Source organism: Corvus moneduloides, chromosome 19, assembly GCF_009650955.1.
Source record: "Corvus moneduloides isolate bCorMon1 chromosome 19, bCorMon1.pri, whole genome shotgun sequence".
In the NCBI taxonomy this organism is placed as follows: domain Eukaryota; kingdom Metazoa; phylum Chordata; class Aves; order Passeriformes; family Corvidae; genus Corvus; species Corvus moneduloides.
This window is the reverse complement of record NC_045494.1, coordinates 9,938,430-9,964,703: the sequence shown is the minus strand read 5'-3', so window position 1 is coordinate 9,964,703 and position 26,274 is coordinate 9,938,430. Positions and strand designations below refer to the sequence as shown.

Sequence of the window (26,274 nt, the reverse complement as noted above, 5' to 3'; positions counted from 1 at the left end):
ATTCCTATGGGAGGGCTTGGTTAGGGTGAGAGTGAAACTGCTGTCTTGCGAAGTGTGTCTCGTGTTTGTGGCTTTCTTGAATGAACGAGCAAACAGGAGAGGGTTTTGGGTACCCCTGGAGCTTTTTTTCCTCTCGTGTTAAGACCAGCTATTAGCAGAGAGAAGAGGATTTTGGCTCGGCTTGTGGTGACAGTATTGAAATGTGGAGTAGGGTAGTACTGACAGTCCGAGTGTTTATGTAAAAGTCTCAACACGTGGAAGGGATGAGCTTCCTTGTGTGTCTGCCAATGTCAGAAGCACGCTGGGTTTCTGCAGGCTGCGAAGTGTGGGTTCTCTGAGAAGAAAGATCTCCTTTTGTGTGGGCTGAAGCTGTCTACAAAATTGTATTTTTAGTCTGCGCTTATCCAGTTTCCACATGCTGACCCTGTAGCAGAAAGGAAACGTTAAAAATGAATCTGAAAAACCTCAAGAACTCTAATCAAGTCTTGACTTTGAAAAATAAACACATGGCTGTGGGGTGGCATCTACTGAAATTTATGGTGGATATGCAGAAAAGCTCATTTATCAAAGATGGTCTCGAAGCTTTGAGAAGCAGATGGCAGTGGGATAGACCTGCTTCTGGAAGCGGTCCCTGAGCGAGGAGTGCAGACCTAGACAGAGGAGGAGCCACAGGCATTTAGGGCATAGTACAGTCCTGGGTGTCGGGGATTTAATTTTCCAGAGGTTTGGTCTTGATCTTGCAGCTCTTATTCATTGGACGTGCTGTCCCGTGTGCTGTTTGTGTAATCATTATGTTTTAGCAGTTGGCACATGAGCTCTCCCATTAATTGCTGCAGTTTGTTTGTTCTGGTATTTGATGTACTGAGTTTCTTTCCTTTTTTTTTTTCCCCTTTTTTTTTTTTTATTAGCCCTGTGGAGGCTGAGGTACAGTGAATTCTTTGTATGGGATTATTCCTTTGAGACCTAATCTTGCTGGCGTTGCTTGTATGAGTAATCTTTGCTAACACACGGAGCCCCAGCGCGATGGCAGAGCTGCGGTGCCAGCATTGCTGGTCACCAGTTACCAGCCTCTTACAAATACTCATTTAAAAACCTACCTGTCTCTCCCCATGGCTCCTTGTAATCTTTGATGAGGGTTCAGTGCTGGGGAAATGGCCAGATGTTTGCCAGAGGTCCCGGTTCCTTATCTTTGGCATCAGAGGCTTAGGTTTCATGTGCGCTGCTGTTTCCCAGCAGTCAGACTAAACAGCGTCATTACAAGGTATAAACACTTGGGTTTGTTTTCAGCGCCCGTAGGAAGCCGGCACAAGCAGCCGGCGCTCTGGCCCAGGGAACAAAAAGCTGGTGGCTGTTGCAGAAATTGAAGAGGCAGCCAGCCTTTGTAGCTGGTGCTGTTGTCACTGGGTCACAGAGGTGGCTCTCACAAGGACGCTGCACCAGCCCGGGTGCCTGTGGGGTTTTGGGCATGAGGAGAGCCCTGGTTCCCCCTGGAAACAGAAGAGAGTGGGGGAACAGGCTGAGCTGTGGCTGCAGCAGTGGGATGATGCTCCCAGAGCAGCCAGTCAGAGGTACCTGTAGAGACAGTGGCTTGTGAGGCACGGGCTTGGTGACGTGTGGGTCACCTGCTGGGGTGCCACGGGCTTGGTGACATGTGGGTCACCTGCTGGGGTGCCACCCAGTGCATGGAAACATCACCCAGTAAATGAAACAGGGTAATGGTGTACCTCCCACAGCCTGAGCTGTGCCTGGGTAAGGGACAGCTGTCCCCCCGAGAAGCTGACTTTGTAAAAACCATCTGTGGGATTTAATTTGGTGAGTGTGACACCTCTGTGTGGGCCCATGTGTGGGTTGAATATCAAGGGGAGTTGTGTGCCAAAAGGAGCTTTTTCTGTTTTGGGTTTGAGTCCCCTCAACCAGTGGGGACAAAAGGAGGGAGGGGGCAGCCCACAATGCTGGCATTGACTTCAGAGATCGCTGCTCCAGCCCTGAACAAGGCTATTGAGCTAACAGAGTTCAATAGCAGGTGAGCTTGGGCTCTAATAGAGTTCAACTGCCATCCCCCACCCCAGTACAGCCCGGGGAAAACTCCCAAGAATAGGGGCTGAGCCAGTCATGTTAAAAAAAAAGCCTGGATTAAAAGAAAATATCTGTGTTTGCGGGTGATACTGCGAATCTGGCTCTTTCCCTCTGATCCTTTGTTAGTCTCGCGCTGATTGAGCTGCCTGTTGGAATGCCATTATACTGTCAGTCACCCCAGGAACATTTATTTCATATGTTTTAATCTCTCTGCCTCTGCAGCTCCAGTGCCACTTTCACTAGAGTGAAGCCGAGTTAATGTCATTAGATTACATCTGATCCAGGGGAAGATGAAAGATAATTCAAAGTTACTCCGTCAGGTTGGGAGTTTAAGTATCCCTCCTCCTCGATGCTTCCAGAGCTGGGGAGTTCTGACTCCTAATTAATGTCCTCTTGGGATTTTTATCCAAGGCTTTTATTTCCTTGCTTCTTTGTCATCTAGGCAACCACTGATACTTCTGAGTCAAAGGGAACAGAGAACATCTCAGTTGCTGAAGAGGTCTGGGATGGAGGAAAAGGAGGATTGTTGGGAGGGGACATGCTCACAGCAGCTGTGAGCAGCTGCATCCCACCTCGTGCTGTGTCCCATCCTCTGTGCCTCAAATCAGGGTGTAATCAGAGCCCTGGGGATGGGGGAGTCAGGCTGCTCCTCTAGTAGGGGCTTTGAGGTCATTGTAATCCAGCCGTGTTTTCTGTGAGTGAGTGTGGGAGGGAGGGTGGGAGTGCCTGTGGATGATGTTGGGGGACATCAGGGCAGAGAATACAGTTTATAGAAGGTGGAGCATGACCGGGTGGCCTTCAGGAGGAAAGACCTTGTTGCAAACTCCCCTGTGTGAGGGAGCTGCTGGGCAGTAGTTGCCTTTTAGTGATCCTCTCCCCACCTTTCTTGCGCCGTCCTTGCTGCTTCTGCGAGGAACACCAGCTCTTTGTGTTCAGGGTGTGCCCAGCCCAGAACGTGGCTTGTGTTACTGGACATTGAGTTTAAACCAGTCTGGGCTTTCCACTCCCTGCTGCATGCCTGCCTCCATGTAGGAAGGTCTGGTTTAGCAGTTCCTTCTCCTTGTCCTGGGAACATCTCATCTCCCAAACACATTTGAATTACTAATATCATCAAGCACAGCCTGCAGCAGTTTCTCTGGAAATTGCAGCCTTGGACAGCCCCATGCTGAAGAGGATCAAGGTCCTTGTTTATTTATTAGCTGTGTAATCAAACACCTCCTGTACTGAGCTCACAGGGCCAGGTACTGTATAAAAAGGGAACAAAAGGTGGTCTTGGCCCCAAAGTGCAGATAATTCACTTGTAAACAACAGGTGGAGATGGCACAGACAGTGGAGAGTGTGTGTGTTGGTTGGGCAGCATGGGTCTCCTGGCAAGGAGTCCCTGGAGATGGAGGATGAGGTGGGTCCGTGGGTGGCTGAGGGGACCCTTCTTTGCTGGGAAAAAACAAGGGAGAAAAGGAGCTGGAAATGCTGGAGAAATCAGGGCTGGAGTCATTGAGTCTGTATAAGACAGTAACTGGTTCTGGTGCTCACGTGTGTTGCTGCTGCCTTTGTGTGCAATCTGGACGTGGATATTCCAAGGAATTTCAGTAGAGATCTGAAGCAGTCTGGGAGTTGGCACCCGGCTGCTGGGGCGATGTCCTGGTGTGCCTCAGTTTGGCCGTGTGTAAAGGGGAAGGGAAGTGACTGCCCTGTATGGAATGGATGGAACCAGCAGGGCTATGATGTGACACCTCTCTCTCCAACACAGACACGAGGAGTTCTATGGGCTCTGATGGGCTGTGCTGTGGGTTGAATAACACCCAAAGCAGGTGAACCCCACCAGAGCTGCTGGCAGAACAGCTGTAGCCTTGACACAGCTTTGACTGGCTGTCCTCCTGCACCTGGATGGACTGTCCAGGGATGGCAACATCTCCCTGCAGAGACCTGGGGCTGGGCTCTTTCCCCTCTTACTCCTTAAATAGGGTTGTTATTATTTTTTTGATGGTTCTTTCAAGCATTTTGTATCTCTACACATCCCTTCTGTTTTCTGTTAATGAGCAAGTTCATACCCGGGGTTTGTATCTGCTCCTGATGTTGGAGTGAGCTCCTGAGCTGGTGTATTAGGAGAAGTCAACCACATTCCTATCAGAAAGCATCAAAATAAATACTTAAGGTTTTATTGGACTCTTCTTTCCAGATGCTGTGGTCTGCACAGGGATAAACTGGGGAGGTTCAGAAGTCTGTAGACCCATCCTCCTCTTCAGTACTGCTTCACACCCTGATCCTGGAGAGAACAGCACCTTTCTCACCCACCTTGTGGCTCTGCCTCGGCCCGAGAGGTTTGGAAGTAGAGCTCTCCTGGCCCTGTCTGCTGGTGCTGAGCAATTGTGAAAATAGGGCCTTGGCTGTCCAAGATGTTGTCAGTAAAATTCTCGGAGCCGGCTCTCATGGAGAGCAGCTCAAAGCTCCAGCTGGCTGGGGTGAGAGCTCATGTATGGCAAAAACTGGGACAAACTTTTAGAGAAGCAGCAGATTCACCTGTTTTAACCGCTAGGGTTGGATTTTGTGAGTCTCCATCTCTGCACGTAGCCTGTCCTGCTGCCGTGGCTCTGCTGCCCTTGTGGGGACTCCTGGGAGTCATTATATCGAGTCTGGGGTCCAGGGCCGTGCTCTGGCCACACCATCACCACCAGGATGTCTTTCCCACAGCCCAGCTTGGATTTCACCCTGACCTTTTGAAGTTTATAATAGGAGCAGTTAGGTCTGGGGAGGGGGAAGGGAGCTGGTGCATCTCCAAAGAGTTCAGAGCAAAGAACCGGTGATCAGAAAAGCTGAGAATAACCCCCCGTGAGCCCCCCCTGTGACGCAGGCATTGAAACTCCTGAGCTGCTAATTATGCCTTTTGTCCCCTGGAGAATTCGGAGGTAACCCAAACCGCTTTCACAGGGAAACAGCAGATGCTGGCGAGGGGCAGCAGGGGCGGGTGTTGTGGCCATAAATCTTTGCAAATTCTCATTACATGCAGGTATTACGGGAGGGAAGTGAATTAGGCTGCAGTTAAATTTGTGTTGCTGGGGTTGGATACCCGGGTCTTACCCTGTTACAGAGCCCCAAGTGTGGCAGTGGGCGTGTCCATGCAAGGTCTGGGGCCATGCCAGGGACCGTGACAGTGGCTGGTGTTTCTGCCTTTCTCCTGCATAACCCACCTCCTGGGGAAATTCACTTTTTCGTGGTTTGGAGTTAAGCATGTTCAGCTCCAAACCGCGCCCACCTGAGCCCTGTGCCAGGAGCTACGTGAGCAGGATGGTGCCCGCAGTGAGAGTATAAATACACTTGCTCGAGGAAGTGAATTATTCCTGGCATTTCTTCCATTGAATAATGTGATTCTGCAGGAGGAAATTTTTCAGTGAAAGAAATCGCTGGTTCTCTCTGTGCGTGGCAAGACCATCCCTCTTGCTTCCTGGAAGTGAGGAGATGCGTTATGTGCTCTTTCTGTTGCAACACCATCTGGTGCAGAGATATGAAGTTCCCTGCTCAAACTCCCCCAGGCTGCTGGGTATGTCTCTGGTGGGAGAGAGAGGAGAAACTTCTCATTGCTGCCCCAGGGGAGCTTTGGAAGCCTCGTGTGGTTGTTTTCCCCATGGCTGAGCAGCTGTGCCCAAGCATCGTGTAAGAAAATCCCACTGGGGCGATTCGAGGCATCTGGGCACCTTTCCTGCACCAACCCCTGCAGTTCATGGATGCCAGCACAGCAGCTTCAGCGGGATGGGATCCTGCCTGGCTCCCAACTCTACCCCTTGACTCCAGTTGCTGAGCACAGCTGGTGGCTGCAAGCTGGGACATTAACAGTTGGATTTCTTTCCACAACCACGCCTCCCACATCGTCCCCTGGGGAGAGATGTTCAGGTTCAAGTGCAACATCACGATGGGAAGCTGGCTGTTTATTTACTTAATTATTTATTTTTCTCTCTAGTGGGGTCTTTTTTTTTTTTGCTAAAAATTCCTAGAAACCAGGCTGATTTGTTCTGCCATTGCCCGTTGGAAGAGGGCTCCCCCCCATAAACCATGCTCTCTGGGGAAGCCTTTTATGGAAAATCACCAGATCAATACTTTTGCCTTCTGTGTTTTTCCATGAGTGGCTCTGTGTGCTCACATCTGCAGCTTTCGGCTCTCAGTGTTGCATTCTGTCATTTCACTTCTGCCTTCATGGTCTTGTTTTGTAACACAGAGCACCTTTTGACATTATTTAAACACTTCTGCACTGTCTGAACGGGACTGCTTGGGAAGCCTGATTCTGGGGAGAAATCCCAAGCATTGGCTCAGTAGAAGAAGTGGGGAAACATCTGGATTTCCCACCTGGGTGGTGCTCTGTGTCCTGGCTCCTCCAGCAAAGAGTTGGCAAGTGAAAGGCTGGAGATGTTGTGCCAAGGAGGTGCCTGGCTCAGCTGAGACCCCCAAAACGCCCTGCACATCAGTGACCCCACAGTGCTGATGTGCTTCAAGCCCCTGTAGCTTGCCAGCTGGATTTGCTGCTTTTCCCATTTTGCAGCTGGACTTTGGCTCCAGCGTTGTTGCCTCAGTCGGAAACCTGCTCCTTAAATCTCTTTGGTTTCCAGCATTGCTGGACTCTAGGTTGTGCCTTGCCAAGTTTTGTTTTAAGCCTCAATAAGAAGATGTTGGGAGGTGTCTGGGTCTTCAGGTGCATCAAGACACAGCTTTCCCCTGCTCCTGGGGGACCTGTGCCCACGACAAGGTCCCCAGGCCTGGATGGGGGAAGCAATTAGTGGGTGCAATTAGTATTGTGCCATCAACGTGCTGTGATTTGCATTGGTAGAACTGGTGGTGGCGGGAGGAGCCTGGGTGATGTGCCAGAGACACAAGGGAGGGAGATCTCCCTTCTGTGAGACACAGGCTCTGGGTCAGTGGCCTCATCTGAGGTGTTCCTCACTGCCCAAAGCCTTGCTGGTAGAAAATGTTGGCAAAGCCACGGCGCAGCTCATCCCACCCCCTGTGTCTGGCAGATGATCCCTGGGTTAGCATTGGTGGGATGGAGGATGCTCTACTCTACTGATGGGGAAAAGAGGCAGAAAAGCACCCAGAGCCTCTGGCAAAATAAGACTGAGCACATGGGACCTCTTGGCATGTGTTCAGCTAGTGTTGATCTCCCCTAACTGTGGTGAGGAGGGAGCTTGGATGGTACAAGCATCGACCATGGGTGTCCAATGTGTGCTGAGCTTCCCCTGGCACCAGCCACATCCTCTGGCTTGCTCCTCAACCTGTTGCTTGTGCTGAAGGTCAGGAAAAGTTCCCCTGACTCCTCTCACAAGGGTTGAGGGTGCTAATCCCCACGTCTGGTCTAACTTCCATCTCAGGTGCTTCTGATCTCTGCCCCTAAAAATGAACTCCACCGTTTTGATTGGCTCTGGTGGTCTTTGTTCCCTGTCCATGGACCTGCTGCTGGGCACCACACTGCTGGCAGAGCCCCACCACAGGGTTTGGGGTGCTTGGCTTTTGATTGCTGCCAAGTGGTTGTTCTGAAAGGCAGTTTGGGTTTTTTCCATGCAAAAGCTGCGTGTCCCAGCAAGGCGTAAAGTGAACGCTGTGCAATAATCCCGTCCTCTTGCACTGCTGAACTCTGCTGTGTGAGTACGAATATTTGCCCATAAATGTTTGCTTGGTATTCAGCATTCTTGTACTTGTGTGGCAAAGGTTGTTACTGCCTTCATCACCTCTGAAGGAGGATAAAAACACAAAAGGCAAATCTCATTGCCTGCAGCAAGCAGAGCACAGGCAGTGACATGCAGAGCTGGGCCAGAGGAGCGTGGTTTGGGGTTGACAGCTGGCACAGCCACCTCCTGTGCAGGGCTTGGGGACCCCTGGCTTCTTCTGCATGTTCATTCCATGGGTCCAGAAGCCTCTGGGAGGAGATTTCATGGGGTGGTTACAAAGGCAGCAGCTGTCCCTCCTACCCCTCTCATGTCTCCATCTGTGCTATCAGCAACAGGTTGGAAAGAAGCAGAATTAGAATTAGAATATGTATTTCTCATACAGTGTGAGATTAAGTTGTGAAACTGGCTGCCACAGGAGGTTTTTAGCTAAAGAGTCTAAATAGGGCTCTGGAAGTGCTTGGCAAAGAACAATGCATCAGGAGCTGCTCAGTGTGATGGACCAGAAGCAAAGTCCAGCTGAGGGGAGGGACCCAAGGGTGTGCTCCTGCTGCTGGCACAGGGATTGGCTTGTGGATTGCCACGGGGTGAGCCAGGGAGGCTCATCTTCCCATAACTGTTACTGGGGGGAGCTTTGGTTGGTGTTATTTGGTTAAAACTTCAGCTGGTGTACAGGGATGAATTTTCCAGTTGACACCACGTGGCTGATGGTTCGTAGTGCACTTTGCACCATGGTCTGGGTAATTTGGGTAGAAATGACCATCAAACCCCTGCTCCCTGTCAGCTCTTGTGCTGCCTGGAGGTCATTAGCCCAACTCCTCTGCCCCGTGCAAACCTGCCTGGATTTAAGGGCTGCCAGAGGTTTCTGAGCAAGCACAAAAAAGCCCCGAAACACTGCATGGGTGGCTGTGAATGGCTGAGAGTCAATGTGTGTCCCACAAAACACCAAATGTTCCTTGTCCTGCTGCTCAGCTGGACCCTCCTTAGGACGAGAGATGGGATTTTGTTGGGCACCTGCAGAGAAAGAGGTCCAGGGCACAGCATGGGCATCGCCATGACCTGGACATCATGTTCTGTGTCATGTCCAGGGCAGCTGAGGAGGCTTTGGGACACACGCAGCTGGCTGGTGGTGAGCAAGGGCCTGATGAACTCACAAAACACTGAGCTGGTTGCTAAAGGTGCAGCTGGGAGAGCTGGGACTGGGTTTGCTGCAGCCAGTGAGCACCATGATCTGTCCCTCCAGCATTGCCCTCCCCGGCTTGTATTTGCTCTGATGCAGAAGGTGCCCAGAGGCTTGGACATGGGAGTCACATCGGGTTGAAATCTTGTTTCTGCATGCCCAGGGTGTGATCCCTGATCAGCCCAGCACAGGCCCCCAGAGCTCAGCCCCAGAGCTGCCTTTGTCACAAGTCGCGATGCTGCTCTGCCTGCTCCTGGCCCTGCCACCCGCCCTCCCCACACTGGCAGATCCTCTGGAACAGCCTCTGGAAGAATTCAGTGGGACATGCAAGCAGTTCGAGAGGCCGAGGCAGGGGAAGGACTCCCCAGCCTGACCCAGATGCCGCACACAGCCGTTAATTGAGTTTGACCACTGTCAGTGCCCCGGGTCGGGGTCAGCCCTGGGCGGCACAGCCTGGCCCCGGCGCCGGAGCTGCTTTGTTTGGTGTTGGACAGGTTGAGCTCTGCCCTGACCACACAGGGGGCCGTGGCCCCCTGTCACATCCTGGGGACCCGCTGGCCCCACAGCACCGTGTGGCGGGGTCAGCAGGATGAGCTGAGCTGCGCCTTTGGAGGGGGCTGCGCTGTGCAGTTTGCAGCTTCATCTGCTCGAGGCTTCCTAATTGTGCTCGAGTTTGTTTGGCCGAGTTACAGCAAACCACTGGGTCGCAGCTGATGCTGGGGTGTGTCCCTGCTCTTGGTGCTCCCATCTCTGCTGTCAGGCTGTTCAGGGGGCTTTTAGGGAGTAAATAGCTTTCTGCTATTTTATTGGGGGCTTTAAGAGAGGAACACCCAGCATTTGTTGCCCTCCCTTGCAGGCTGCCCCAAAAAGGAGGTGGAAGGAGGAATTTGGTGCTTCCTCATTACCTCCTGCCTCTTCTGCACCGTGTGGCAGTGCAGCATCTCACTGGAGCTGGGCACCAGCATTGCCCACAGTTTCTTGCGGCAGGAGGAGCTGTGGGCTTGATTTCTCCTTCAGGACCCACCACTGCTCCCAAGCCAAATGTAAAACCTCTAGATACTTTGGTGTATGAGAAATATGCTATCACAGCACTGGAATTTCAAAATATTATTTATTTTGGGACAATATAATCATCTCCCCAGCATGTGCTGCTGCTGCTTTCTCAGCAATGTCCCAGCCCTGCTCTCACTCGGAAGCTGCCTGGGCTCAGTCATGTTATAGCCCTGAGAAGGTAGATGGGAAAGACATCAGGGGTGGTGACTGCAAAGAAAGAATGTGGATGTGTTTCCTCTGGAGTAAATCTGTCTGAAAATTATGAGTGACTCTGGATTTTAAGCCCTGAAAGCAGCGTTTGGTTTTGTTGGTCAAATAGAGCAGCTGGTGTGAGCCCACACCGAGGTGAAGGAGCCCAAGGTGGGGCAACCTGCAGAGCTGTGCTCAACCCTGGCTGCTTGCAGGGTTTTCTTGGCCATCACCCCCTGGGGACATGTGGGGGTGAGTGGCTGGAGGAGTCTGGACCCAGACCCGTGGGTCAGAGAGGCCCAGTTATTTCCTGGTGATTTTCCTGCTGGAGGGGAGTTTAAGCCAACATGGCAGATACAGATCTACCTGCGCCCCCAGCTTTGGAGCAAAGTGAGGGCAGGGACAGTGGGGACATCCCCCGAGCCCTTCACACTCTCTGCAGAAGGACTTTCAGGCACAAGCCCATGGGTCACCCTGACATCGCTGACTCAGCCATGGGCCCTTCCCTCAGCAGAGATTTCCAGGAATGCCGTCCGTAACATCTCCCACCAGGCAAATCATGGCCATCATATGGTTAGGGAAAAATTGGATTTACCCTGTAATCTAATCAATGTTAAATAACAGTAATTCTAACTGCGAGCTCCGTGTTTAAAGTGCTGTTGGTCTCTGGGGTTCATTGGAGTTATTTAATCTAATGAAATCCCCATTACTGTCTCACGAGGGTGCACCATGGGGATGTCTTTCCTAGGAAGAAAAGCAATGGTTAAAGAATTGGCAGCCAGGGACAAATACCCAGTAGGGGAAAGGGGCTGAGTGCAGTAGGTTGAGGGTTTCCCGTGGCAGGAACTCGGAGCACTTTGGCTGCGTGGTTCCAGTGGTGACTGTCATTGCTCAGGATGTGGGGGTGGTGAGCACATGCCCAGGTTCCTCCCGTCACCTCCCCAGGCAGGCTGTACCACACTGGTGCCACCTTTTCCCTTTTCCTGGCCCAGACAGGAGTTAGGCCTCTTCACCCATCTCAGTACTCTACCCAGCATCACGCTTGCTGTGCTTCCTGCAGTGGGTTGTTCTCAGCACTGGCTCTCCCTGTGCTGGTCCTGGCTGTGTTGGCCACTGGGCTTTCACAGAATCAGAGAATCAATGGTTTGGATTGGAAGGGACCTTACAGACCATCTTATTCCAACCCTCTGCCATGGGCAGGGACACCTTCCACTAGCCCACATTGCTCCAAGCCCCATCCAACCTGACCTTGAACACTTCCAGAGATTTAAGATGCTTTCCCCCAAACCTGCTGTACGTTTTCCATTTGCATTAAGCACTTTTCCTAATCTGCTTTATAGACAGAGATAGGACCTCTTCCAGGTCACATTGCCCACGCTGGCTTTGTGACACTCTCTAAGCCTTCAATCGATGACATCACAGCAGAGTCAAGCCGAGCCTATTGCACCAGTTGCTTTCCTGCAGGCTGAGCTTATTGTATTCAAATATCTTGGAACTGTATCAGCAGAAGGCAGGGACTCTGCTGCTGTCAAATACCAGCAGGGCAGCATCCTGTGTACCGGAGGAGTGTTCCTTCCCCTGTAGTGCCTGCTCCAGTTTCCCATTATTACTTCTTTAATAAGACTGATACTTACTCTGCATCGCTCATTTGCTGCTAAAATTGGAACCATTAGAGCAGTAAGTGACAATTACCTTTTGAGCAGTGTGGGGCAGGAGCCCAGCGTGGTGCTGCTCCAAAGGAGGGGGATCAAACCTGCCTTTCGGGAGTAAATTCCTGTCTCACTCTGGAGCATCTTTCTAGGGACAGTTGGGATGACTGTCAGGGTGTCCAGCATCCTCTAGAGGAAGGATTGCACCCATAGGTGCTGGGAGAGGACACATCTGGCTCAGTGTCTGTGGATGATGGGGATGAGGGGTTGTGGCTCCATGCTGCTGAGTTATCTTGGGACGTCTCTGAGCTGCCCATCCCCAAGGAGCAGCTTCTTTCCTCGAAAACCATCTCCGTGCTGAAAAAAAAAAAAAAAATCAAAAAGGAGCATGTCTGCTAATTTAATCATGTTAAGTGCTCCTAAAATCACATCTGCGCTGCACAGCAGCATGCCAGAGGTCTCTGGAGGAGCAGATGTGGCAGGACCTGCAGGTTTAGGTGCAGAGAGACGGCCCAAAGGAGGGATTTCTGGAGGAGGGAGGGCGAGACATGCCCCATCCTTCGTGACCACAGCCGGGCAAGCACTGCAGGACCAGCTCTTGCCTGCTGAGAGGTGGCACTCTGTCCTCATGGGTGAGCCTGGCAGGGTCCCCTCGGGTGGCGTGGGAGCACAGGCCAGGCTGGGTGTGCTAACGAGGAGGTCGGGAGCCGCGGGTCCCCGCGGGCAGCGCGGCGGCGACAGCCGGGATGTCTGTGTTCATTATGCACATCCCTTTCACGCCGCCTTCATTATTCGCCTGCTATCTAGTGTCATTAAGATATCAAGTTCATTTAGGTACATCCACATTGGCAGTTTAATTATGTCTGGGTACTACTCTGTATTTTATTCATGGAGTATCTGGGGGCGGTTGTCAAACACAAGACCAGGAGATAAAGGTTGGGTGGCTGCAGAATGCTAATGTCCTGCTGGTTCCCCTTTGACAAATACACATGCCAGTTATTACCAAGCTGATTATTTCATTCATTAACACCACATACATCAGCTCCCTTCAGCCGGTATTATTGTATACATTCATCTTTTCATAAACAATTACCTGACAAAGTTGAGAAAGGCAAGTATTGGGGAATTAATGCTCTGCTGGGAAGTTGCTGGTGTGGGTTGGTAACAAGGTGCTGGGGGTGTGTAGAACGCTCCGTTAGCGTGATGGCTTCATTAATCAAATTAGGGACAATAGCATGTCACATGTGTGCCATGTTTCCCAACAACCCGTTTGCATTGTGATGGGGGCTCAGCGGACGGGGCCCCCTGACCAGTGTGTGGTGATGAGGTGAAGGAAATGAAATCCAAGGGACCCAGTGGGAAGGCTTGGAAAGCAGCCGGACCATGCTCTGCATTTCTCATTATTATCATTTTTAGTAGTATTATTGTCATTATTGTGATGAGGAATATTTGCATGAAGACAGGTTCTTTGTTTATTGCTTCTGTCTTTTTTCCAGCTTCCCAGTGCTGTTTTTTTGGAGCTGGAACCCTCTGCAATAGGATTAGAAATGGACGTAGGAATGATTAGGACATCATGAGCATGTAAGCAGCTGGGGAACAAAGCCCCTGCCGTGTCTTCTTTCTACAGTTTTTGGCTGCAAAACGCTGGTGACAGAAAACAAAAATAGCAGGGAGATGTGAGCAGTGAAGAGCAACCAAAGTCATGAAATAAGTGATTCCTGCAGCTTTCTTAGAGATGGTGGTGAGACCCACCAGGAAGGACTGGGGATGCTGCTTGCCCAGATGGAGATGATTCACAGCATCCTCCAGCTCGTTATGTCCAGCACAATCAGACCTGGAGCTGCTCCCAGCGATCCCCTTGAACACACAGCCCACATAGTTTCAGTGTGGTGTCTTTCTTGAAATACTTTGTACCCTCAAGTGTTTCCCTGGGCAGACTTGCTCCCTCCGACGTGGAGAAGGAGCAGCTGCAGGAGGCCACCAATACAGCCAGAATCAATTCAGCTTTTCACTCAAGCAGACACGCTCGGAAAGTAATGCTTCAGGGGTCACACTGCTGCACTGCTCCAGCGCAGGATTTGCAAACTAAATAAAGGATCTGAGTGAGTTTTAAGTGCCTAACTCCCTTAGGCCCCTTTGGAAAAAACCCCACTGGAATAACTAAGAAGCTTTCGCTGTGCGTTTGCAGAAACATTAATCCTCCTTGCTATGTCAAGTCTCTTTGATCACACTTCAAAATCTTCATCTCCAGGGGTCCTGTCTGGGTTTTCCAAAGTGGCTTAAGAGCAGAAGACCTGGGCTCCCAAGACTCAGAATCCTTTTCCAAATGCCTCTGTGGCTCTCCACATTGGAATGGAGAGATCACGCCGTGCCAGGGGTCCCAGTGGTCCCAGTTCCCTGCGAGGTGAGACCCCACCACGGGGTGATGGGTGACTGTCATGGTGGGCCGTGGTGTTGGCAGAGGTTTGAAATCCCTGCTGATGTAAAGAGTATCAGCGTGGGCTTAGCCAGTTCTTCCTGTGTTTCCTTACGTATTCCCAGGGAACTGTGATGCAGGAGGAAGCACACTCGGGCTGGGTTTTCTCTTTGGGATGCTGAGAAATGAATGGTGAGGCAGGGGTGGTCTTGATAAGCAGGCCAGCCCTGGAAAAGGAGAGGCTGGGAGTCATCTTCAGGAGCTGATCTGAAGCATCCAGCCCACTCCAGTTCAGTGCTGAGTGAGGAAGAGGAGTGTTTATTGACCTGGATCCAAATGACTCAGGTTGACTTATGAACCAGAGGCCACTAATTGGGGTTTTTACATCCATCCATATTCTGGAGAACATTTCATCTTTCTTTCCTTTTTCTTTCTTTTTCCTTTTCACATTTTTGAGCTGTATTCACTCTGAACAACCTTGCTGTCACACTAATGCCCACGCCTCGGCCTCCACGTCCCTTCCTTGGGACATGAGGGTGAGCATGGCACAAACCTACAGACCAGCTAGAGCTGAGCTGGCTGCTGTATCATTTACTCATGAAATTTAGATCTGCTGCAAACTAAAACTTCCTGAAATCTGTCAGATGACTCCGATACTGCATTAGACAGTGATGCATTCCCTGGGAGAAGGTGGAAGTGCTGAGCACAGGGAAGAGCTCCTGCTGCATTATCTTGTGAGTAGGGGCTAAACTCCCTGCCTTGACTGTGGGGCTGGAGAGACCAGCATCCATCTCTGTGCAGCTTCCTCAGCACTGGCCCTTGTCAGAACTTGCAAATTAGGCCAGGAAGAATCTTCTTAAGCTTTCTATTTCCTGGAGACTTTTGCCCTCTTTGCACTTGACTGCTTTGCTCCAGGAATGAAAGTACGGAGCCCTTTCCCAGCCATTAAAGTTTCATTTAGCAAAAGGACAAAGAATTGGCACAGGAAGGATGAAGAACCACTGCAAGAGTAAAGTTGTGTGACTCTATATATTTTAGATCATAGCCTGAGGTCAGGCTCCCTTTTTTGTAACACAGACAGAGGGTTTTTTGGCCATGCAGCAGGAGGAGATGTGTAGTGATACATAAAGAAGTCACTTCTCAGCATAATGGGAGGAACAACCTCTGTTCTCAGCAGCGAGGTCCTTTGAGGTGTCTGGCTCTTCCATAAAACTCTCTGCACGCACAGACACACACACAGACCTACACACACCACCTCCAGCAGTACAGGGCATGTCACAGGAATTTCCAGGGCTTTATAATAATCTCTGCTGAACTGTCTAGGACTCCACAGCAATATCTTGGAGGACAGATCCTTTTACCTCTGCGGAGAAGGGAGAAAATCCATCTCTTTGCTCCCCAAACCCCGGCAGCCAGTTCATAATCTCCAGAGACACAAGGGTGTCCAGAACTCCGCAGGTGTGGCTGTACAGGCTGGTGGGTCCCAGCCTGCTGCACCCACTGCCTGTTTCCAATATTATTTCCCTACCTCCAGGTTCAGCTGCTTTAATTTAGCCAGTTTAGTCCCTGCACTCACTAGGTCCTGATTTTCAGTCTCTGAGACTTGGTGGCATTTCTTCAGAGGGAAGGGGAATGAAGGAACACTGTTTTTTCACGGATCACCTCAGTTTAGTGGTTTTTCTGTGTCCTTCCAATTTCCAGGCAACATTTTATTCCCCTTTACATTGCCTGCAGCTTCTCAACCACCACCCCTCTCTCCAGCACCAGTTCCCATCCTAACTCCTCTCCCATCCTTCTCTTCTTCTGTGGGAGGAGCACATGCACTGCAGCGAGCGTGCATGGCTGTACATGCACCTAGGAAGAACGAGGCAGGCATGGAAAATGAGCAAATTGCATTATATATTGCAGGCAATAGCGTGGCTCCCAGGGGACAGAGATAATACAGTGAGAGACAAAGGAACAATAGACTTTGCTGGCCTGAGCCCTCACTTGATTGTGGCCTTTCTGGAATTATTCCTGACTTCTTCTGCCTGAGTGGTGAATTGAGCTCCGGAGCTGATAAGGGATCAGGATGTGGACAGAGGCATCCCCCAGCACCAGGGATGGGGATGATTTATGGCTGGGATTTTTGCGGTTTGTCTTCTGGGCGACTTTGTCCAGAGAACTGACGGTTTGGGTTCCCTTTTATTTACTGGTGGGGGCAGATGTGCCACTGGCAGTGGGAGGGAAGCAGTGGAGATTCCCTGAGTTTTGGGTCAGAAAGAGGCATTGGGATGAACCTGCTGGCATCAGCCACACAGGGTTTGTGTCCCCAGGCCACACCTGAGTTAGAGGTGCTGGCAGGACACAACAGGGCTGGTGGTCCATGGGTTTGCAGGACACTGAGCTGTCCCTGTGATGGGGGTGGCTCTCCTCAGCAGCCTAGGTGGTGAGAAGCTGTACAAATCAAAGCTCCAGCAGCTTTTGGAAAAATCCTATCTGGGATGTTTGCCTGGGGGCTCCCCAAGGTCCCTCTACAGAGACAGCCAAGGCTTTGAGTGAGATGTGCTTTGGACTTCTCTCTTCTCTCTTCTCTCTTCTCTCTTCTCTCTTCTCTTCTCTCTTCTCTCTTCTTCTCTTCTCTTCTCTTCTCTTCTCTTCTCTTCTCTTCTCTTCTCTTCTCTTTTCTCTCCTCTCCTCTCCTCTCCTCTCCTCTCCTCTCCTTTTTTCTCTCCTTTTTCCTTTCGATCTTTTTCTTTCCCTCTCTCCCATCTTTATTCCTCTCTTCTGCTTTTTCTGTCTGTCTTTTCTTCCCACCTTTCTGAGACGTAAGCAAATTCCAGGAAGGCATCAGTTGTCTTTAACACCCAAAGGAAAAATCGAAGGGAAGGGTTCAATTACTCGCATGAAAAATGAGTCTCCTAACGGAGGTCTATCCATTTGCTAGTTGTGCTTGTTTTAAAACTGAATTATAGAGACTGCACATTTTTCCAGAGACAAATGCATTAATTTTTCTCAAAACAGACAAGAGAGAAGCAGAGGGAAAATAAGATAATAAGAGTTTCCACAGTGATTTATATGCCTTTGTGAAAAATAATGGGGGCAGACAGCAGCGTGCTCCCGTGGCTGGGAGGAAGGGGCAGGGGGGGTGGCAGGGACAACTGCAAGGAAAACTGCCAGAAGTCCAAGTATGATTGTTGGTTTTAGATGATATAAGATCACTTTATGTCTCTGACTGGCTTGAAAAATCTCTTTTTCTCTCTCTCTCTATATACACATATAAAATATAGACCATACGATGCACTTAGAGCCAGCACAGACTATAGTGTTTATACAGGAAAGGATTGTGTTTCTGGCCGACCTCTCCCCAGCCCTCCTTCTTCTGACAAAGGATAAACTGGGACCTTTAGAAAACAAAGTGGTGGCTGCAATTTTTAACAGATTTGCTCTTGTATATATTTATACAGGGCAGGGGAGCCCTTCCCCAGGGCCGTCTGCCTGTGCCTGTGGGCAGAAACCAGGGGGATTGAGTTTATTTTTTTTTTATCTGTTCACTTTGGTTTGATTTATATGGTAAAAGAGATATTTTTATTATAGTGCACAGTAAATTGGGTTTCTTTATTGCTCATGAGAGCTGTTTTCCAAAATTGGACTATTTATGTAGCACACTGATTGCAATGTATTTCTGATCTCGATGTCTAACTGTAGGGAATAAAAAAAAATTACACTGAATCAGAGGTTTTTTAAGAAAACCTGCAGCTTCTCTTGAAATAAGATGGAACGGGTAGCTTTTTCTCGAGGCGAAGATGTGGCACTCAGCAGCTCCCAGGAAATCATCTTGGTTTGGTTACTAAAGGCTTTTGGTGGGAACTGGAGACTCTGGAAGGTTTCGAAGCGGTTTTGTGGTTTGTCCATTGGTGTAATCCGCAGGAAGCACATCCGGGAGGCCAAAGGCCACCAGGGCTGTGGTAGCTCCACTGATGTTTCTCTCCAATTATAGGAGTGATTCAATGAATTAATTCCCAATCGGTTTCCCAGCAGAAAATCCTGCAGCCTTCAGATGGATGTGAGAGTGGAGGGGGGCTGGAAGTGCTGCTTTAAAGCAAAACTTAAAGCTGTTCCAGGGCAGATGGTTAATTGTGTAGTTCCATTTATTTGCCTAATGCAAATCATGTCCCGTTTGCCCATGGCACCAGGAGAACCAGATTCCTGTTTGTTTTGCTAAAAGCTGAGATTTCAGGGAATATTCTGCAGCTCCCACGTGAGCCTCCTATTTGTGGTCCCAGAGAAGGATGACTGTGCCAGTTTGGCCAAATTTAGAAATATATCCTCTGAGAGAGGGCAGGTTACAAACCACCCTTCCCCCGCCAGGTTCGGGAAAAAAACCTTTTTCCTCGAAGGAAAATGAAAGAGATAAAAACTGTTTATTTAACGAACACACAGGAAAAGGATAATAATGCTAAATAATACAATCTCTCGCTGTGGAGAAAAAACCTGGGAAAATGTTAGAGTCCTCCTTTTGGTCCTCCTCCTTCGAGCTGGGACTGGGTGGGCCCCCTCCTCCAGGGGCCGGGGCCCTCGGTGGAGAACAGTCCCAACGTGTGTTCTGATGTTGAAAACAATCCAGCAGAGAGAGGGAAAAGTCTGAAATTCCGGGAAAAAAACAAAGTTCAATTCTCTGGAGGGGAAGAAAACCCGAAAGCTGGCTGAACAAGCAAGCAGGGTGCTTCTCCGCTCCTCTCCCCCAGCAGCAGAACGTAGAAGCCAAAAAAAAAAATGCAGAGAACAAGAGTGTGTTATCTCTGTCTGCGTCCTTGAGGGGTTTTTTTCTCTCTCTGCTCAGGCTCAGTTTAAAAGCATAGGAAGGTACATATACTAACTTCTGGGCATAGTGCAGTGCTGGGGAATACAACGTCAAAGTCACCCCAAGAGTTGCACAGAGGACAAACGGTGGCTCCCATGGAAAGGGGCTGGGATGGGGATAAGCTGCCAGCGCCGTGTTGGTTCGCAGGATTCAACCTCTCATCCTCATGGCTCCAGACCTGAGAAGGTGCTTTAGCATCCTCTTCTCCCATTCCCAAACCAGGCACCAGGAAGGGTCTGTGGGGCTGGATTCTGCCTGCCTTGGGCCAGGAGGGTGTTTCTCAGGGAACTTCCCAACTTCCCAAAAGGGCCTAATTGATGCCTGTAGAGATTTTTCACAGATTCATGGCTTTTCAAAGGAGAAATTTGCATATTAATAAGAAGCTGTTCAGACTGATTGGCTTAATGTGTTTGGGGTAAGTATAATTAAATGTCAAGGGAAATATATCATGAAGTAATGAAGCTGGAGTTAATTTATCAAAAACCGAATCCTAAAGAGGAAGACACTTCCAATAACAAACAGTTCTTTAACCTTCCTCCTTAAGATGATTTGCTTAGTCAGGGCTGGAATGTGTGGTCTTGGAGATCCTTGAGTGAGAGAGACATGAGATGGTTTTTGGTTTGGGGGTGGAGGTTTTTCCATATTCCCCCAGTTGTAGACCCTTCTGTCCTGGCTGAGCCCATCAAGAAGGTTCTCCTGGGTCCAGGTGGGGGAAGGGACAGTCCTGGTCCCTCCCAAGACCAGCAGCAGCACCTGGGAGGTTGTCTGGGAGGTTGTACCCATGTAAGACTTCAGGGGTGCCCTTAGGGAGGAAGAATGAGATTGAGATTTATTTGTATCAGGTGCTGGGCCATTTGTACCCATTTTTTTCTCATCCCACAGTCTTTACTCTTTAGAACATGTGCCATCTCCTGCTCTATTCACATACTAGCTGGGCATAAACCCCAGCCCACACCAGCACATCTTTAAAACAAACACAAATTGCAATGCAGGTGCTGAAACTGGATGGTTTAAGAGGTAGCTGAGGAAGGTGAGGTCCAGGCTGAAGGCTGTGCTGATCCTTGTCAAGGCTGTGACTCCTGGCATCCTTCTGTGTGATGGAAAGAGGCTGTGAGCTCCCACTCCATGGTGCTGACATGCAAGGGACAAACAGGCAAGGACTTCCCAGCAAAACTCTGCTTTAGGTGAGTGCTGGGTTCATGGGATTCATGTCCAGCCATGTCCTCTGCTGTCCTCTTCCAGCAGTGACTGACCCTCGTGCGTGGTGGGATGGCAAAAGGGAGCTCTTGACTTGCACTTGCAAGGGAGAAGGGCAGGCTGCAAGGGTGTGAAAGGATCCTGTCCGTTGCCTCAGCTGGAAAATCCTCCTTTGGCAGAGGATGACACTGAGGGGAGTCAGCAGGTTGTAGAGTGATGACAGAATCAGAGCCACAGGATTGTTTAGGAGCACTAAAGATCATCTTGTTCCAAACCCTTGCCATGGGTCACCTTCCAGTATCCCAAGCCCTGTCCAACCTGGCCCTGGACACTTCCAGGGATGGGGCAGGCACAGCTTCTCTGAGCACCCTGTGCCAGGGCCTCCCCACACTCACAGGGAAGAATTTCTTCTCAATATCCCATCCATCCCTGCCCTCTGGCAGTTTGAAGCCATCCCCTGTGTCCTGTCCCTCCAGCCCTTGTCCCCAGTCCCTCTCCAGCTCTCCTGGAGCCCCTTTAGGCCCTGCAAGGGGCTCTGAGCTCTCCTCAGAGCCTTCTCCTCTCCAGGTGAGCACTCCCAGCTCTCCCAGCCTGGCTCCAGAGCAGAGGGGCTCCAGCTCTTAGAGCATCTCGTGGCCTCCTCTGCACTCGCTCCTCCAGCACCTCCACGTCCTTCTGCTGTTGAGGACCTGAGAGCTGGAGGCAGCTCTGTGTGTGGGGTTGCACTGAGCAGAGCAGGCTCCCCGGACCTGCTGCTCACGTGCTGGTGATGCAGCCCAGGACACAGATGGTTTCTGGGCTGCAGATGCTGAGTCATGTCGGCCTCTCGTCCCTCAGTGACAGTGGCATCTGTAGAAGAGAGTAGGAGTGTCTATTTTCATTAAGAGGCACCACAGTTACAATAAAGCAGCACCAAAAAGTCAACAGAGCCAACCACCAGAAGCCTGAATTTACCCAAGCAAATCTGGCTGGGAAATAAAGAATCACTTTTCATTTGGGAACTACATTGGAAATACGATGAAATCACTGTGAGCTTGATTTTCTCCCTTGTGAAAATCAGCTGGTGCTGCAAGAATTTGGCAGATGGCTCATGCCTTATGTGTGGAGCTCTGCCTGCTGCTGGGGTTCAGCTGTCACTGGGAGAGGTACACGGTGCTGGAGAGACCAGAGGTGGTGAGTGTTGGGTCCAGGTCTGATGGGGACAGGCAGAGTTTGCTCTGCCCCACTCACTGGAGCTGCTGGGAGTGCTGTGAGAGGAGCTTAAAGGGTTCAAGAGCTCATGGCCAGCCCAAGGGGAAGCACTGCAGAGATGTCTGATGAACCCAGCCACAACCCCAGCCCGGGTAGAGAAAGATCCTTTAGAAGATGCCTGGTGGTGTCTCCATGCCCATACTGAGGATGGACACATGTTGAAGGGGCTGTGACCAAGAGCCCTGGGGCTCTTCATCTGTTCCTGGTAGGCAGAGGGCTGGGATTTAGCAGCAGTTAGCCATTGGAAAGAAAACAACTACAAAACGCCCCTTTTCCAAACCCCAGCTGGTCAGCCCAGAGGAGGTGGTGGTGCCACCTGTGATTGCCTCAGCTCTGATGAGTTTCTTGTTCCAGCAGAGAAAATCAATGGCTTGCACAGCTAATGACATCAGGGAGTTTCTGCTTGTCAATAGCACTTAGGCACTGGAGGTCTCCAGATGTGCTTTCCAGCACCATGGGTTTTTGGGAACCTCTTGGCACGCTTTCCTCTCCCAGCCTGGTCACGGGATGCTGGGACATCAGGATCACTTCTCAGCACAAGGAACCAGGAGGCCCCTGGGCACCTGCCTGAGCACAGGGCTCCCCACTACCTGCTGCCCTCAGAGCAGCAGCTCGGCCCGTCAATAATTAATCAGAGCAATTAGACAGAGGGTTTGCGTGCTGTAATTAGCTCTGAACCACGCAACCTCCATCCCCAGGAGGGCAGTGAGGCAGGAGCTGAGCACGGGATGCCCAGCGGGGGCACGGGGCTGGTGAGCAGAGCCCCCTCCTCGCGTGCAGATGCTCCCCTCACTCCGCAGCCAGGGGAGCTCACCTGAGGGGGAGCTGACACGAAGTCACCCTGTGCATGCTCTGTGGGGTCTCCTGGGGGTGAGTGAACCCCTTATCTTGGGGACACCGCTGCTTCCTGCCGGCTTGGCTGCCCTGCCCTTGGCCCGGGGTTGTTGTGGCTCCTCCTGACCATGGTCACAGCCTGAGGTCCAGGAGGAATCTTCGCCTCTGGAGTTATCAGCAACACCCCCATGCAAGCTGCATTCTCCACGGCATTCCTTAGGTGGATTTCCCAGCTCCTCAGGAAGGGACAAGGTTTCCTGGCTGTGACCTCGGGACAGGGTGGTACCAGCTGTTACCTCCCTCAGTGCTGCACTGGGAGCTCGGTGTCCCAGTCCATTCTGGAGGCAGTGAGATTCCCGGAGTGCATTTATTTCAACCGCTGAGGTGGTTAAACCCAATGGTGGAGGGAGTGGAGGTGCCCTTGGCACTTGGTGTGCAGCTGGGAGGGTCTGCTGAGGACCCCTGGCACAGCCCTTGGGTGGACACCTGTGCCAGGATGTCCATGTGGTGGGCACACGGGTGCTGGATGGGCATGGCTGCCTGCCCTGTCCCACTGTCACCCCTGTCCTACTGCGTGGGCTGGATTTGGGGTGGCACCGCTGGCCATGGTCAATGCTGGGGGTTCGGATGGGGCCAGAGGGCTGCAGTTGAGTTGGAGGTTTGCACCCGTGTCAGGCTGTCGGTCAGACCTAAACTTCAGAGGGAGCTTAACTGGAAGGAGCGGAGGGAGGGACAGGAAGGCAGCTTTGCTGAGATGCTGCTTGACAGATACAGTGTGGAAACAGCTGCTGCTGGCTGCAGACGTGATGAGATACATAAATACTGAGCCTTGCTCAAACAAACGCCGGCGTGCACCGTGAGGACGAGCCTGGCAGCTCCCGAGGCCGCTCGCTGAGCAGCCACCGAGGGAGCGGATTCCTGGGGGCAGGAGAGGCTCTGCCTCTTGGAGGGCACTGTGCTCAGGAAGGTGGCATATTAATGGTGTGCCGTGTTGGTCCCCAGCAGCGATGGCTGTGACCAGGGCTGTACCCTGCAGTGACCGTCCCCGCAGCCTGGGCTCTGGCACAGCTGTATGTCCCCACTCTTGGGGCTGGCTGGCTGCCAGCCAGCAGGTCTGGTTTTTGGGGTGCTGTTGTGAGTTCCTAGAAGTGCCCCATGTGCTGTGAGAACTGTCCTTTCTATCCCAGCGCAGCTCAGTGCACTGTGCTCACAGAATCCCAGAATGGTTTGGCTTGGAAGGGACACTAGAGCTCATCTCAGTCCAACCCCCTGCCATGGGACACCTTCCACTAGCCCAGGTTGCTCCAAGCCCTGTCCATCCTGGCTTTGAACACTTCCCCGGGCAACCTGTGGCAGGATCTCATCACTCCCATAGTAAAGAATTTCTCCTTAATATCTGATCTAAATTTACTTCCTTCATACTTCAGCTCCTCTTGACTACTGGAGATGATAAAAACCTGTGTACTGGGAGGGACCTCGCTGCACTGGGCACAGGGACCGTGCCACGGTGGCAGGACAGCCACCTCAGCACATCCCATGGAAGCAAATATTCCAGGGATCATTCCCTGCTTGTGGAAATGAGGCAGTCCTGCAGGACCCCTTTCTGACCACAGCCAAGGGAAAGAACCATGGGTATTTCAGCAGGTGGTAAGCTCATCCTGCATGGTTTGCAGTGCTTCTGTGGGGTTTGAAGAGCGGAGACAAAGGAAGTTCCAAGGCCCTGACTTGACTGCAGCTGTTTTGTGAGGGTGCAGTGTCCTCTGAGAGATGACAGTTGTGTCATAGATCCCCCCAGTAACACCGAGGTTTCCCTGAGTGTTAGTCTTTATGCAGAGAGAATGCCTCTACAGCAGGATGGGTAAGGATAGGAGGGACCCAGGGCTCCTTGTCCTCTCCTAGGACTGCTCCTGCCTCATATTTTGCTCCAAGCTCAGCTTAATCCATCCTCGTTAAAATCAGTGGCAAGGGTGTCCTTTTGCTATTAATGCCAGTTGGGTTTGACTTTACATCCAGCAACACAGTGAGTGATTTTCTTTTTTCCTTGCAGACCTCTCTGATCTTTTGCCCCTCTCCTTTCAGCTTCCTCAGTCTCACAGCTTTTCTTGAAGGTTTTTTTTTAAAATTTTTCTCAGTTTCCTGAAATGCATCCTTCCTTTTATTGATTTCACCTGAGATCTAAAGGAAGGCAGGGCAGGAGGCTCAGCTCACTCCAATGTACACTCACAGCTCATCAAAGCAAATACAGAGCCTTGGTAGAGCTGCTGCCCCTGGGCTTAGCTGGCCTCCTGGGAGGGAGGAATTAATCTCTTTAGGCAGCATTTTTGAATTTATATATACACACACGCTCCTGGTTACATCAAGTTATCACTCTTGCTAGAGCATCCTTCTTTTCAATCATCTCCTGAACATGCTGTAATGGTACTTCTGGGAGTGTGGGCTGGAGGTGGGGGAAGGGGAGTGCTTGTCAGAGCGAGTTTTGGGTTTTTTATAAATTCCTGTTGCAGAGTCACTACTTAAAATGATTTGGAAGAAAAAGAGAGATGGTGGGGGAAGAACAAGACAAGTTGCTGGTGACAGCAGCAGCCCAGGAAGCAACACTCACCCCTGTGGGGGTGTGAGGTTGCACCAAGCCACAATGCTGGCTGTGCCTCAGTTTCTCTGTCCTCCTTGTTTGATAGCTTCATGATGGAGAAGGCTCCGTGTTTCCCCCAGGACTGCCAGCTCTGTCACATGCCTGTCACCACGGTGTCTGGCTCCTTCCTGGAGACAGAAATTCTGGCACTGTTTCTGTGGAGAAGTCAGAGATGAAATAAGCCTCCTCAGACCGTTCATTTTCCCTCTCTACCCTGCTACTCTACCGTGTCTAGAGGGTCCCTGTGACCCTGTGTTGCATTTCTGGGTGCAGATTTGACCCTTCCTTACCAGAAAGACTTTCCCAGGGGATCCAGGGTCCCACAGCTGATTGCAGAGCTGTCGAGCTCTTTCAGAAAGAGCAGCATTTCTTTGCTCAAAGTTTTCCCTGCAGTGACCCCTTCAGTGGCACTTCCTTAAAAACAGCGCTTGCCACCACCACAGACTTCCTTTCCCACCACTGCTGCAGGCTGGGGTTCTCCAAATCCCAGCCAGACCCTGGACATTGCTCAGGAGGAAAATGAAGCTGCAGCAAACCTGCTGAGCAGGGAAAAACTAACAGCGGGCAGATTTTCCATTTGCAGTTTGCTTTAAAATGTTTGTTATCACATCCATTGACAGCTCATCCCGAGCCATGAACGCAGGGAGGGTCCTTGGGTGCTCTGACACATACCCAGGGGTTTTTCCTTCCCCACCATTTCTTCATGCATATCTCACTGGTTGGACCAGTACCTCAGCACTTTTGGCCTTTGCAGCGTCAGGTGGTGTCAAATTGCACTGTGGAATGATGTGTCTGCTCAGCAAACGCCACTCTTATTGTCAGCAGTGATTCCCTTTGTCTTCACGTCCTTCAGGATGCAGGAGAGTTCTTTCATACTCCCCAGCTTGCTTGTTCTCCAGCCTGAATATCCCAAATTCTTGGTGTTTCCCCCAGACAGAAACCCTCAGCAAAGATCTGGCTTCTCTTGGACCACATCTTTGCTCAGCCTCTATGTAACGTGGCTGCAAAGGGAATTGCTTTAGGAAAGGCCCTTCCTCGCTCTCTCATTTGTAACATAACAGCCTGGGGTTGGATTATTATTGCTGCTTTTAGCTGTTGTTGGCTTTTCGTTGTTGCTTTTTTGACAGATGAGTTCGATTTTGCTGGCATATTGCACAGGTTTGCAAACCAGATGTTCCTTCTGCAAGATTCTTGCAGTTCATCTCACACACGGGGTCAAAGCCAAGGGGTCAGGGTGTGGGGGGCTGCAGTTGCCATGAGAACTGCTGGTGGTGGGGTGGGGAACCTCAGCAGTGCTGCAGCCACC

At 50.9% G+C, this 26,274-nt stretch overlaps 1 protein-coding gene across 1 annotated transcript in view; it reads left to right on the top strand.

The window, feature by feature from the left end:
• Positions 1-26,274, top strand: part of LOC116453577 (heparan sulfate glucosamine 3-O-sulfotransferase 3A1-like) — a 29,101-nt gene that overhangs the window by 1,486 nt on the left and 1,341 nt on the right. The window lies entirely within an intron of this gene.